The sequence below is a fragment of the Bactrocera tryoni genome, unplaced genomic scaffold, assembly GCF_016617805.1.
Source record: "Bactrocera tryoni isolate S06 unplaced genomic scaffold, CSIRO_BtryS06_freeze2 scaffold_25, whole genome shotgun sequence".
Classification (NCBI taxonomy): Eukaryota; Metazoa; Arthropoda; class Insecta; order Diptera; family Tephritidae; genus Bactrocera; species Bactrocera tryoni.
Window position 1 is genome coordinate 8,683,258 of NW_024395977.1, and position 11,499 is coordinate 8,694,756.

Genomic DNA, 11,499 nt, shown 5'->3' on the forward strand with positions numbered 1-11,499 from the left:
CGCCAGCAGCTGTACACTCTTATAAAAGATGGTACCTTCTCTATTTAGTTCTGAAGCGCGAATTATTTTCTTCAGCAGCAGGTTGAAGAAGTCGCACGATAGGGAGTCGCCCTGTCTGAAACCTCGTTTGTTATCGAACGGCTCAGAGAGGTTCTTCGCGATCCAGACGGAGCTTTTGGTGTTGCTCAACGTCAGTTTACACAGTCGTATTAGTTTTGCGGGGATACCAAATTCAGACATCGCGGCATAAAGGCAGCTCCTTTTCGTGCTGTCGAAAGCAGCTTTAAAATCGACGAAGAGGTGGTGTGTGTCGATTCTCCTTTCACGGGTCTTTTTTCCAAGATTTAGCGCATGGTGAAAATCTGGTCGGTTGTTGATTTTCCGGGTCTAAAGCCACACTGATAAGGTCCAATCAGATTGTTTACGGTGAGCTTTAATCTTTCACACAATACTCTCGATAGAACCTTATACGCGATGTTGAGGAGGCTAATCCAACGGTAGTTGACGCAGATTGTGGGGTCTCCCTTTTTGTGGATTGGGCATAGCACACTTAAATTCCAATCGTTAGGCATGCTTTCGTCCGACCATGTTTTGCAAAGAAGCCGATACATGCTCCTTATTAGTTCTTCGGCGCCGTGTCACAGCCATCGGCCCCCGCTCCTTTGTTGTTCTTCGGACGGGTAATTCCTATTCGAACTTCTTCATGGGCAATGGAACGTCTGCTCCATCGTCATCGATTGGGGAATCGGGTTCGCCTTCTCCTGGCGTTGTGCGTTCACTGCCATTCAGCAGGCTGGAGAAGTGTTCCCTCCATAATTTAAGTATGCTCTGGGCATCTGTCACTAGATCACCTTTGGGGGTTCTACATGAGTATGCGGTCTTGAAACCTTCAGTTAGCCGCCGCATCTTTCCATAGAATTTTCGAGCATTTCCCCTGTCGGCTAGCATATTAAGCTCTTCATACTCACGCATTTCCGTCTCTTTCTTTTTCTGTCTGCAAATGCGTCTCGATTCCCTCTTCAGCTCTCGGTATCTATCCCGTTTCGCACGTGTTGTGGTCGAACGTAATGTTGCGAGGTAGGCAGCTTGTTTTCTCTCCGCTGCGACACGGCACTCCTCGTCGTACCAGCTGTTCTTTTGCATTATTCGAAAACCCATGGTTTCGGTTGCAGCTGTACGTAAGGAGTTTGAAATGCCGTCCCACAGTTCCCTTATACCGAGTTGTTGACGAGTGCTCTCAGAAAGCAGGAGTGCAAGTCGAGTAGAAAATCGCTCGGCTATCTGTTGTGATTGCAGCTTCTCGACGTCGAACCTTCCTTGTGTTTGTTGACGTGAGTTTTTTGCTGCACAGAGGCGGGTGCGGGTCTTGGCTGCAGCAAGATAGTGGTCCGAGTCGATGTTAGGACCTCGGAGCGCACGCACATCTAACTAAAACACTGGAGACGTGTCTTCGTCTATCACAACATGATCGATCTGGTTGGTAGTTTTTCGATCCGGAGACAGCCAGGTGGCTTGATGAATCTTCTAATGCTGGAAAACCGATAACCATATCTCGGGCCCTGCGAAGTCGATCAGCCTCAACCCATTTGGGGATGTTTCCCCGTGAAGGCTGAATTGACCGACCGTAGTGCCAAAGATACCTTCTTTACCCACCCTGGCGTTAAAATCGCCAAGCACGATTTTGACATCGTGGCGGGGCAGCGCTCATAGGTGTGCTCCAAGCGCTCATAGAAGGCATCCTTGGTCACATCGTCCTTCTCTTCCGTCGGGGCGTGGGCGCAAATCAGCGATATGTTGAATAACTTCGTTTTGATGCGGATTGTGGCTAGACGTTAATTCACCGGAGTGAATGATAGTACTCGGCGACGGAGTCTATCTCCCACCACGAATCCCACACCAAACTTGCGCTCCTTTATATGGCCACTGTAGTAAATGTCACAAGGACCTACTCGTCTCAGTCCTTGTCCCGTCCATCGCATTTCTTAGACGGCTGTGATATCAGCCTTAACTCTAACGAGAACATCAACCAGCTGGGCAGCAGCACCTTCCCAACTAAGGGACCGGACAGTCCAGGTGCATGCCCTAATATCGTAGTCTTTATTTCGTTTGCCATGGTCGTCATCAAAAGGGGGTTCACTCATCCGAGGCTTGTTGCGTTTTTTCATTGGGGGGTTTTTCTTACGTGGCGGGTCCTAAACCCAGCGCACAAACCTATGTAAGGGATGTTGCGCCTTCTCACTTTAGCTCGCCTTCAAACGGATGTTCTTCGGCTACCCAGAGGATACGTGGTCAAAGACCGGAAGTCGTGAGCTACTTGAGCCATATGTAAAATAATCGTTTCTGGCCACTCCCAAGTGAATGGTGATCAGAGAACTTTCCTCACTTGCGTGAACTTCTACACATGACCCCATCCTCCACGGTTTTTTAAATTAAGAAGAAAAATTACTATACAAAATCTCCAAAAAATTTTCCGCCAGCACAAGTTATCCCGGTTTTCTGTAATTAATGCACCCACCATTTCCGAAGCTGACGTTTGATATCAGTTAAAAGAACAATCATTTAATTATGGCCCAGATTTGACTCCCTCGTGCTTTATGTGCCAAATATATATACCAACCCTTGGCAAAACTATTTAATTGAACTGTTAAGGCTTATTTCCATCTATAGGGAAAAAGTCATTTATAATTCCTTTACATAAGAGTGGATTAAGGTCATCTATTGAAAACGATAGGGAAATAGCAATACCTAAACTTTTTGAAGCAATTATAAAAAACTAAGATTTCTCCACAAATTTCTTGTTCTCAGCACGGTTTTCGTAAACGGAAATCTACGGAAACTAATTTGCTTGAATTTATATCACATGTATCAACGGGCTTTAGGGAGAATAAGCATACTAATGTTATATACACAGATTTTAGTAATAAAGTAAACCATTCAGTTCTTTTGAATAAACTTCATCTTCTTGGTTTTCAACCAATATTTTTAAAATGTGTTGCTTCTTATCTTAGTAATAGAATTCAACAAATACTTTTTCTGACATAATCAATATTAATTCAGGCGTTCCTTAAGGTAGCCATCTTGGTTCAATTCTGTTCTTGTTATTTATTAATGACATATAATCTGCTATTAAGTATTCAAGAGTTTTATTATATGCTGACGATGTACAACTTTTTAAATCATATATAGTACTTCCAAAAGCGAAAGATGTCAGTTGCAAACAGACTTAAATAACCTAGTTTCTTCGGGTGTTAGAAACGACATGCCATTGAACCTTAAAAAATGTAAAACGATGTGATTTTCACGCAGATCTGTAGAACCTACTTAATATGTAATACAAAAATTTAGGTTGGAGCAAGTATGCAGTTTTGTTAATCGGGGAGTAACTATGGAGCCCAAGCTCAATTTTAATCTTCACGCATCTTCCACGGTTTTTAAAACTAAAAGCGCTCTTAGTTTTGTTAAACGTTGGTCTAAAGAATTTAGAGATCCGCTTACCACAAAAATTCTTTTTACATCTCTGGTGAGGTCTTTTTGCCTTAAATCATTTGCATTGGGATTCCAGGTTAAATCTTCTTAAAACTTATAAATCTCCATACACTCACTAGTCGTAGGAAAATGCTAGGAATAATATTTCTTGTAAAACTCATGAATGGATCAGTTTGTAGCCCATCTCTCTTATCTGATATTAATTTTAACATTCCCGCTCGCTCTACCAGGCAGTTTCGACCTTTACTTTTAAAATTTTCTAGAACCAATTTTGAGTTAAACGAACTTTAAAAATAATAAACTTATTTTAATCTAGTTTTTATGCTGAGCAGCTTAAGATCGCAACACTTAAAACTCGTTTACCTTCTATGGCTCTGCTAATTCCGCTCGTTTGCGGATTGCGCACCTCGCGGCGGTTGGGCGGGAGGAGAGTAATCGTTGGGTACCATTATTATTACAGTGTGGATGTAAATAAACTATAAATTTTTATTAAAATTGTCATATTTTCATTTTGAGTGAACATTACAACTTTGATGTTATTAAAGTTTGAAAAGTTGTGTATCTGTACTTATGAGTATATTTGGGCTTGTCATTAGGATTTTTTTATTCTATATTAGTCTCAATATACAATTAATATCACACTGTGTGTTAACTTGGACTAACAGAACTAATCTATGCTAACTTCGTTAGTATTCCAATACTATGTAAATATAATTTAGATTATCACTAATAGCTTTAATTTGATAGTTAAATTGTTCGTTAATATTTTTCTGATCATCTATTTGTTCAATTGCAATATTGCCGTTAACTGTGTTTGCTTCTAATATCCACTCTATTTTGTGACGATCTTCGTCATCCATGATACCATAAATATATTTAGATCATGTCCCTAGAATTAATCTTCTTTTCTAAATTTTATAAAGTGAGGATTTGGATTCGAGCTGTCATCATTGAAATTGTACAAATTATGATGAGGTATAACATAGTGAACGTAAAATAAAAAATTCTCGACGATAAATTGCCATGGAGTGTTGATTAGTAAAGAACTTCAAGAAATTGCTAATTCCGATAATAAGTAGTAAAAGTTTCACATAGTCTCATAATGTTCAGAGTTGTAATTGCGTAGACTTATTTTAGTATGCAATCCAACAACAAATTTTTTACACTAGCATAAAAATTTATGATTTTACGATGCTTTATGACACGTTAAGAGTTGACCAATTGTTGATATCACATAGTATAAAACAAAGTCGCTTTCTCTCACCCTATATCCCTATGTATGCTTAAATCTTTAAAATGCAGCGGATCTTGATGCGGTAATAGTTAGCGTGATTGAAGAGGAAGGTTTATATGTATAATAACAATTAAATCGTGAAGAAATACTATCTTTTTAGGTTTCTAATGTGATGTCGTAAATAATTAAATTTTTTCCGCTTACATTCCAAACGCAGGCTGAACCCTACGAGATTTATAAAATAATGTACTAAGTATTGTACACAATGAAAAGCTCTACAAAAAACTCCGCGATGTTATACTCGTATGTATGTCTATCTCTTATGGATATCCCACAATAAAATTTTTTTGTCATTTACTTTTTACGATAAATTACAATTAAAATCATATTTTAAGTGGAGGTATTTCTGTTAAAAAAAGAACTGAATAAAATAGGTAGTATAATGATTTATGTACCACCTTTTCTCTTTTATATGCCACCTTTTCCGCACTCACCGTGTATGTATCCAATTTGAATATAAAAAAAAAAACCGTTTACACTTTAATTATTGATTTAACTTTTGAATTTATTTCCAAAAAAGGGTATAAAAATGTTTTATTTCTGAACAAGATGTTCGCAAAAAAAAAAAAGTAAAACTTTCGCCAAAGGAATCTTTCTTCACAAAAAAGTACAAAATATTTTTAATTTAAAGATGCTGTTCGAAAAAAGGTAAACTTTAGCCAAAGTAATCGTGTGGATCGGACCGATGTCGTAGCGCCAGAGTGTTTTTCGATCATGTTGTCTCTCCTTTTGTTACTTTGGTTCGGCGAAAGTTATAGGTGTTGGTGTGTGCTGTTATCTTGAGTGATGAGTGTGTGATGTCATTGTGTGGGTGTTAGAGCGTGGTGTAGAATGTGAGTAACAAATGATGATGTGGTGAGTGTGGGGAATGTGGCGTACCAATGTTGCGTATATACATAGATGTGTGGGATGGTGTTGACGAGCAGAAGTGGGAAGGCTGATACTCATTTAGCCATCCTGGCCCCCTTAGACAAATATTTAGCTTGTCGCTTATACGGGTTGAACGGCGGGTTTGTGGCCTAGTACGGCGCCGCCGTGTTGCGTTCTGGTGGTGTCGTGGACGCCAGTCCTGCTGAAGGGTTATTGGACTTCGCGGTTGCTGTCGTTTGTAACGTCTTTTACCCCCGCGGTTGCGGTCTGGGGGCTGGTGATGCGGTGTAGCATAGTATGGTGTGGAAGCATACACATTTGGCACAAATAGCCGGACGTACACTCCTGTGCCAGGACAAATACCGACCTGCCCTATACTACTTAAGGAGGTAGTAGAGACTCTTTTTCCAAGGCAACAAACGCGAACAGTGGGAAAGCTACCTCCAGAAAGCTTAGAGCCTCCAGTTATTCTCCGGTTATATCCCAAATATTTTACGGATTTCTTCAATAAGTGCCTGAGGGATGGAGTTTTCCCGAATAAATGGAAAATACAGCGTTTTGTTCTGCTACCCAAACCAAACAAGCCGCCAGGAGACCCAAGTTCGTACATGCCCCTCTGTATGAACGATACTATGGGTAAAATCCTCGAACCGATAATAAGTTGTCAGCTAGAAAAACACCTTGAAGAAGTAAAGGGCTTATCTGAGAAGCATTACGGCTTTCGCAGAAGACGCTCGATAGTTGACGCTATCAAAAAAGTTACCGAAATTGCAGACAAAGCCATCGAAGGAACCATGTACGGCTCCAAAAAATATTGTGCCGTTGTCACGCTAGATATTAAAAATGCATTCAACTCCGCTAGTTGGGCTCATATAATGAAAGCACGGTCCTTAAAACGCCGTTCCTTCTTCGTATCATAAGAAGCTACCTCTCGAACCGAGTACTGCTATATGATACGGATGAAGGGGTAAAGCGTTATGAAGTTACTGGTGGAGTACCACAAGGATCAGTGCTAGGTCCACTCCTATGGAACATCCTCTATGATGGAACCCTTCGACTTCCAACACCGAAGGAAGTGGAAATAATAGGGTATGCGGATGACATAGCGGTGACAATCGTGGCAAAAGAGCTGCACCAAATCGAGGACTTATGCAGCAATATTGAACAAAAAATAAAGAGCGAAGCTTCAACTGGCAGGACAGAAAACTGAAGCAGTGCTCATATCTAGCAGGAAGAAAGTGGAAGTCGTCACCTTGGATATTGACGGGCATAAAATAACGTCACAGTCATTCCTAAAATACTTAGGCGTAATAATTGACACGAGAATGAACTACAAGACAAACATAGAGAAAGCTGGCGAAAAAGCGGCGCGAGTTAACACGGCTTTGAGTAGAATAATACAACTAATACAGGCGGGACAAGTCAGAGTCGATGGCTATTATTGGCAAAAGTTACTCAGTTAATAGTCATGTATGCAGCACCAGTGTGGGCTAATGCGTTAAAGCAAAAAACGTATGCGAAACCAGTGAGGTCTTTATTTTAACTAAGTGCACTTAGAGTTGCCAGCGCCCACCGTACCGTGTCTCACGAAGCCGCAGGAGTGACTTCAGACATAATGCCACCTGAAATAATGGCTCGTGAGTTAAAGAGAGTGTACAGTAAAAGCAAAAGTAACGGCAAGCCTCTAACAGCTAGAGAGCGCGAGGAAGAAAGACAGCAGAGTCTAAAAGAATGGCAATCTATGTGGGATTCAGCGCCCAAAGGACGATGGACGCACAGGTTGATTGAAAATGTGGAAACCTGGGTTAGCAAAAAGCATGGCGACGTTGATTTTTACTTGACGCAGTTATTAAGTGGTCATAGCGGTTTTAGGGAATACCTCCACATATATGGCCATGAGGAGGAAGAAATATTCTCATCTTGTGGTTATGGAAAAGATAATGCCGAACATATCTTTTTCCATTGCACAAAATATGAGGAAGTTAAGACGATTTTAGAAACGCAAATTTCTGAAAGAATAATGCCAGATAACATAGTGCCACACATGCTACGGTCAAAGCAGGTGTGGAACTATGTTAAGCACTTGGCCGCTAAGGTTATTCAAGAGCAGCGAAGACTAGAGCGACTGCGATATTGCCAGGCAAACAGCCAAAACCAGTTCGAAAATCCCTGAGACGTTAAAGTCAATAGGCTTAGCTTGCTCTGCGATGTAATACTTATTCGGTAGCTCCGCAGGGCAATTCATCAAAGCTATGTGTCGTTATTGAAATGTTTTTTTATTGGGTTAAAGTCCCACACTACTGTTGTAAGGGCAACAGTGTCTTTTGATGATTTTTTACATCTCGTCATAAAAAAAAACACTCCTGTGTCGTGTAGGTAGGTGACAGCCAACTCAGGCAATGGCCATGGGCCCGTGCAATCTGCTGGCGTTGCTGAAATGGCATCCCTTTAAATAATGCCGCAGTGTGGCAACCTGTGAGAGCGACAACACAGAGGATGTCGGATGCGAGGTGGCTCATTCGGTAGCGACGTCGGAGTTGCTCGGGTTGCACTGCGTGCAGCGGTTGACGGCGTTGTTGCCGTGATGATTCGCGGCGCTGGTGTTGGGACAGCCGCAGAGCGTAGAACAAGGACAGCCCAACGGATGGTTGGCATTGGTGCTGTTGCCGATATCCAAATTTATCTACAGAAGAGGTTATTGTAATTATATATTTGTGAACTAATGTTACCACGTGGTGTGGCATGAGTGGGTCGTCATGTGGATCGACCCTTTATGTTATTTTGTTGGTTTTAGTAAATTATTATTTGTGGTTTATGTTTCGGTTTTTTCGGCTGTTGGCAAAAAGCACCGGCCTGGTTAGTGTTCCAGTTTACGTGCGGAGATCGACTACGCGAATATGACCGTCGGAGCTGTAGCAAAGCTTCTCTATGCGGCCAAGCCGCTATTCGGTAGGGGGGAGATAATCGTCATTGATGAAGACACAATCTCCAAGCTGAGGCGCTTTTTCTAGTGTTTTCCACCTGTACCTTCTGTGGAAGTCCTTTAAATAATCTTCTTTCCATCGGCGACTGAATTCATGATGGAAAATTTTAATTCCTTCCCATCTGTTTAATAAGGAGAGCGTCTCCACGGCTCTGGTGTGGCCAGAATGGGCGCTCCTTTAAGAAAATGGCCGGGAGTCAGGGCAGTGAAGTCTGAGGGATCTTGCAAGAGGCCGTAAGTTGAAAACGGCCTCAATTCTAGTTAACAATGTCGTGAATTCTTCATAATTGAATTTATGGCTTCTTGAAATGAGCTTTAAAGCTTTTTACAGCTGATTCCCATAAACCGTCCATATGAGGAGCGCTTGGGGGATGAACTGCCAATTGATACCTTGCGGAGCGTATTTTTGGACAATGTCAAGTGAGACTTGTTTTATGAAATCTACAAACTGTTTTTCTGCAGCTCTTTGTGCTCCGATAAATGAAATGAAAATGCACTTCTTTATTTAGGGCTTAAGTCGGGGTATATAAGTTAACATAAGCTGCCCTTTGTCAACAAAAAAGTCCGCGCGTGGCCTGAGTCAGCGAATCCACATTCTCACGCTGGCAGCTAGCAGTTAACACAAGCAGCACTTTGTCAACAACAAAGTCCGCGCGTGGCCTGAGTCAACGAATTCACATTCCCACGCTGACGGGTAAGGCACAGCGGTAGCGGCAAACTGCCAACGCAAGCGTCGGTGTCGTATCCGCTGCAATAGCTCTACAACTACTACTAACAACGAATTGCGGGACACAGCAACTAAGACAAGGTGCAGGGACTTATTTAAGACATTAGCTTTAGAATGTAAGGTCAGTTTGTAACAGAGAACTCATCAGACAGCATGATCTGGTTAATAAAGTGATAATAATAAAGAAACAAGACCATAAAGTTCGATAAAAAATAATAAAAACTATTCGGAAATAAAAAGCTCAATAAAAAATAGTAAAAAACCTATTCGGGAATAATTGTACGGACCCATCAAGGAGGAGACGTCACAAAAAAAGGAATCACCAAAGGCCAGACCAAAGGGGATCGAAAATTTCTACAAAAAATTAAACAATAGAATTAAGATTCAAAAATATGTTAGTAGAGTGCAAAAAATATAGTATGTTGAATTGCTCTAATAAAAAAAGTAGCTAAAAAAGAAAACTTGTGTTAAATATAACTGTAAATCTTTGCACGAGTTTTTGAGAAATAAATTTTGCGCAGGCTAGCTTATTGGTATCGGTTTTACTTCAAGCTCATGAGTGATCAGGACCTGGACAAAATATTTGAGAGCCTTAACGGAATAGAAGTTAGTAAGAGACAGTGCAACAATAGGGATAATACAGAAAATTGGTGGACAGAATATAGAGTGGCAGACAAAAGACAAGAAATGGCGCTGGAACCAGACCAATTAAGGGCATTAGTGGAAAGTGCAGTTTGTAGTGCACTTGCCACTCAAAGAGAAAATTTCGAACAAAAGCTTGCAAGTATTAATCAACGACTAAATGACGTTAAAATCGACACACCGAACATAGAAACATATAGGGAAACAGAAATTGTACTCGGGATTAGATGTGAGGAGCCCCTCGATATTGTAAAGTCTTTACCGGACTTCGACGGTAAGCAGGAGAATTATGTATCGTGGCGGCAGGCGGCACACACCGCCTACAAAGTTTTTGAAGGCTATGAGGGTAGCAGCAAACATTATCAGGCTGTTGCCATCATTAAGAATAAAGTTAAAGGCCCGGCCGACATGGTTCTGGCCTCATTTAATACCGTTCTAAATTTTAAGGCCATAATTAATCGACTCGATTTTAGTTATTCCGACAAACGACCAATTTACTTGATCGAGCAGGAGATGTCAACTCTCCGCCAAGGAAGTTTGTCACTACTACAATATTACGACGAGGTAGAGAAAAAGTTAACCCTTTTAACTAACAAAACGATAATGACTTACGAAAAATCAATTGCTGCATCACTAAACGAAAAATACAGAATGGATACATTATGCGAAAGATCTACCTTCGGCTCTAGCGTTAGCACAGGAGGTGGAATCTAACCATGAGCGATACCAGTTCGCAAGCACATATGCCAGGAGCCTGGAAGACAAAGCCCAAAGGATAAATATAGAGCAATCTAGGCTAAAAGGTACAAGTAGTAGATATCAGACAAATGGCACGTATCTTGCGAAAAATCCCCATTTTAACAGAACGCGGAACTTCAACAGCAGGACTCCGCCGAAACTAGAGCCAGTACAGCCAATGGTCGTTGATACCTCGCAACGCTTCAGAGAACCTACAGCACAACAGAAAAATAGTGGATACTCATCTCGATATCCTAATAATCAAAATCAAAAATTCGGACAGACAGTGAAGAGACCAAGTAATGGTTCTGCAAAATTCACAGGACCAAAACAACAACGGGTTAACTACCTGCCAAACGTAAATTCTACTTCTAATCAAGAAGATACGACGTATCATGAGGTAGCAAACTCAGAGGCCTCATCAATTGAAGACGACCTTACTGAACCTAACCAGTTAAATTTTTTAGACAGGACTCCTTGCTACCGATCATTGAAAGAACAATTGCAGGGAGAAAACTAAAATTATTGATTGATACGGGGGCATCAAAGAACTATATAAAGCCTCTAAAAGTGCTTTTTAGACTTCAGAAAATTAAAAGAAAAAACAATCAATGACAAATATCCCATCCCCAATGTAACCGCAATACTATCAAATCTAGGAAAGGCCAAGTATTTCACAACACTCGACCTAAAATCGGGCTTCCACCAAATAACTCTCGCAGAATCCGATAGGGAAAAGACCGCTTTCTCGGTAGGCAA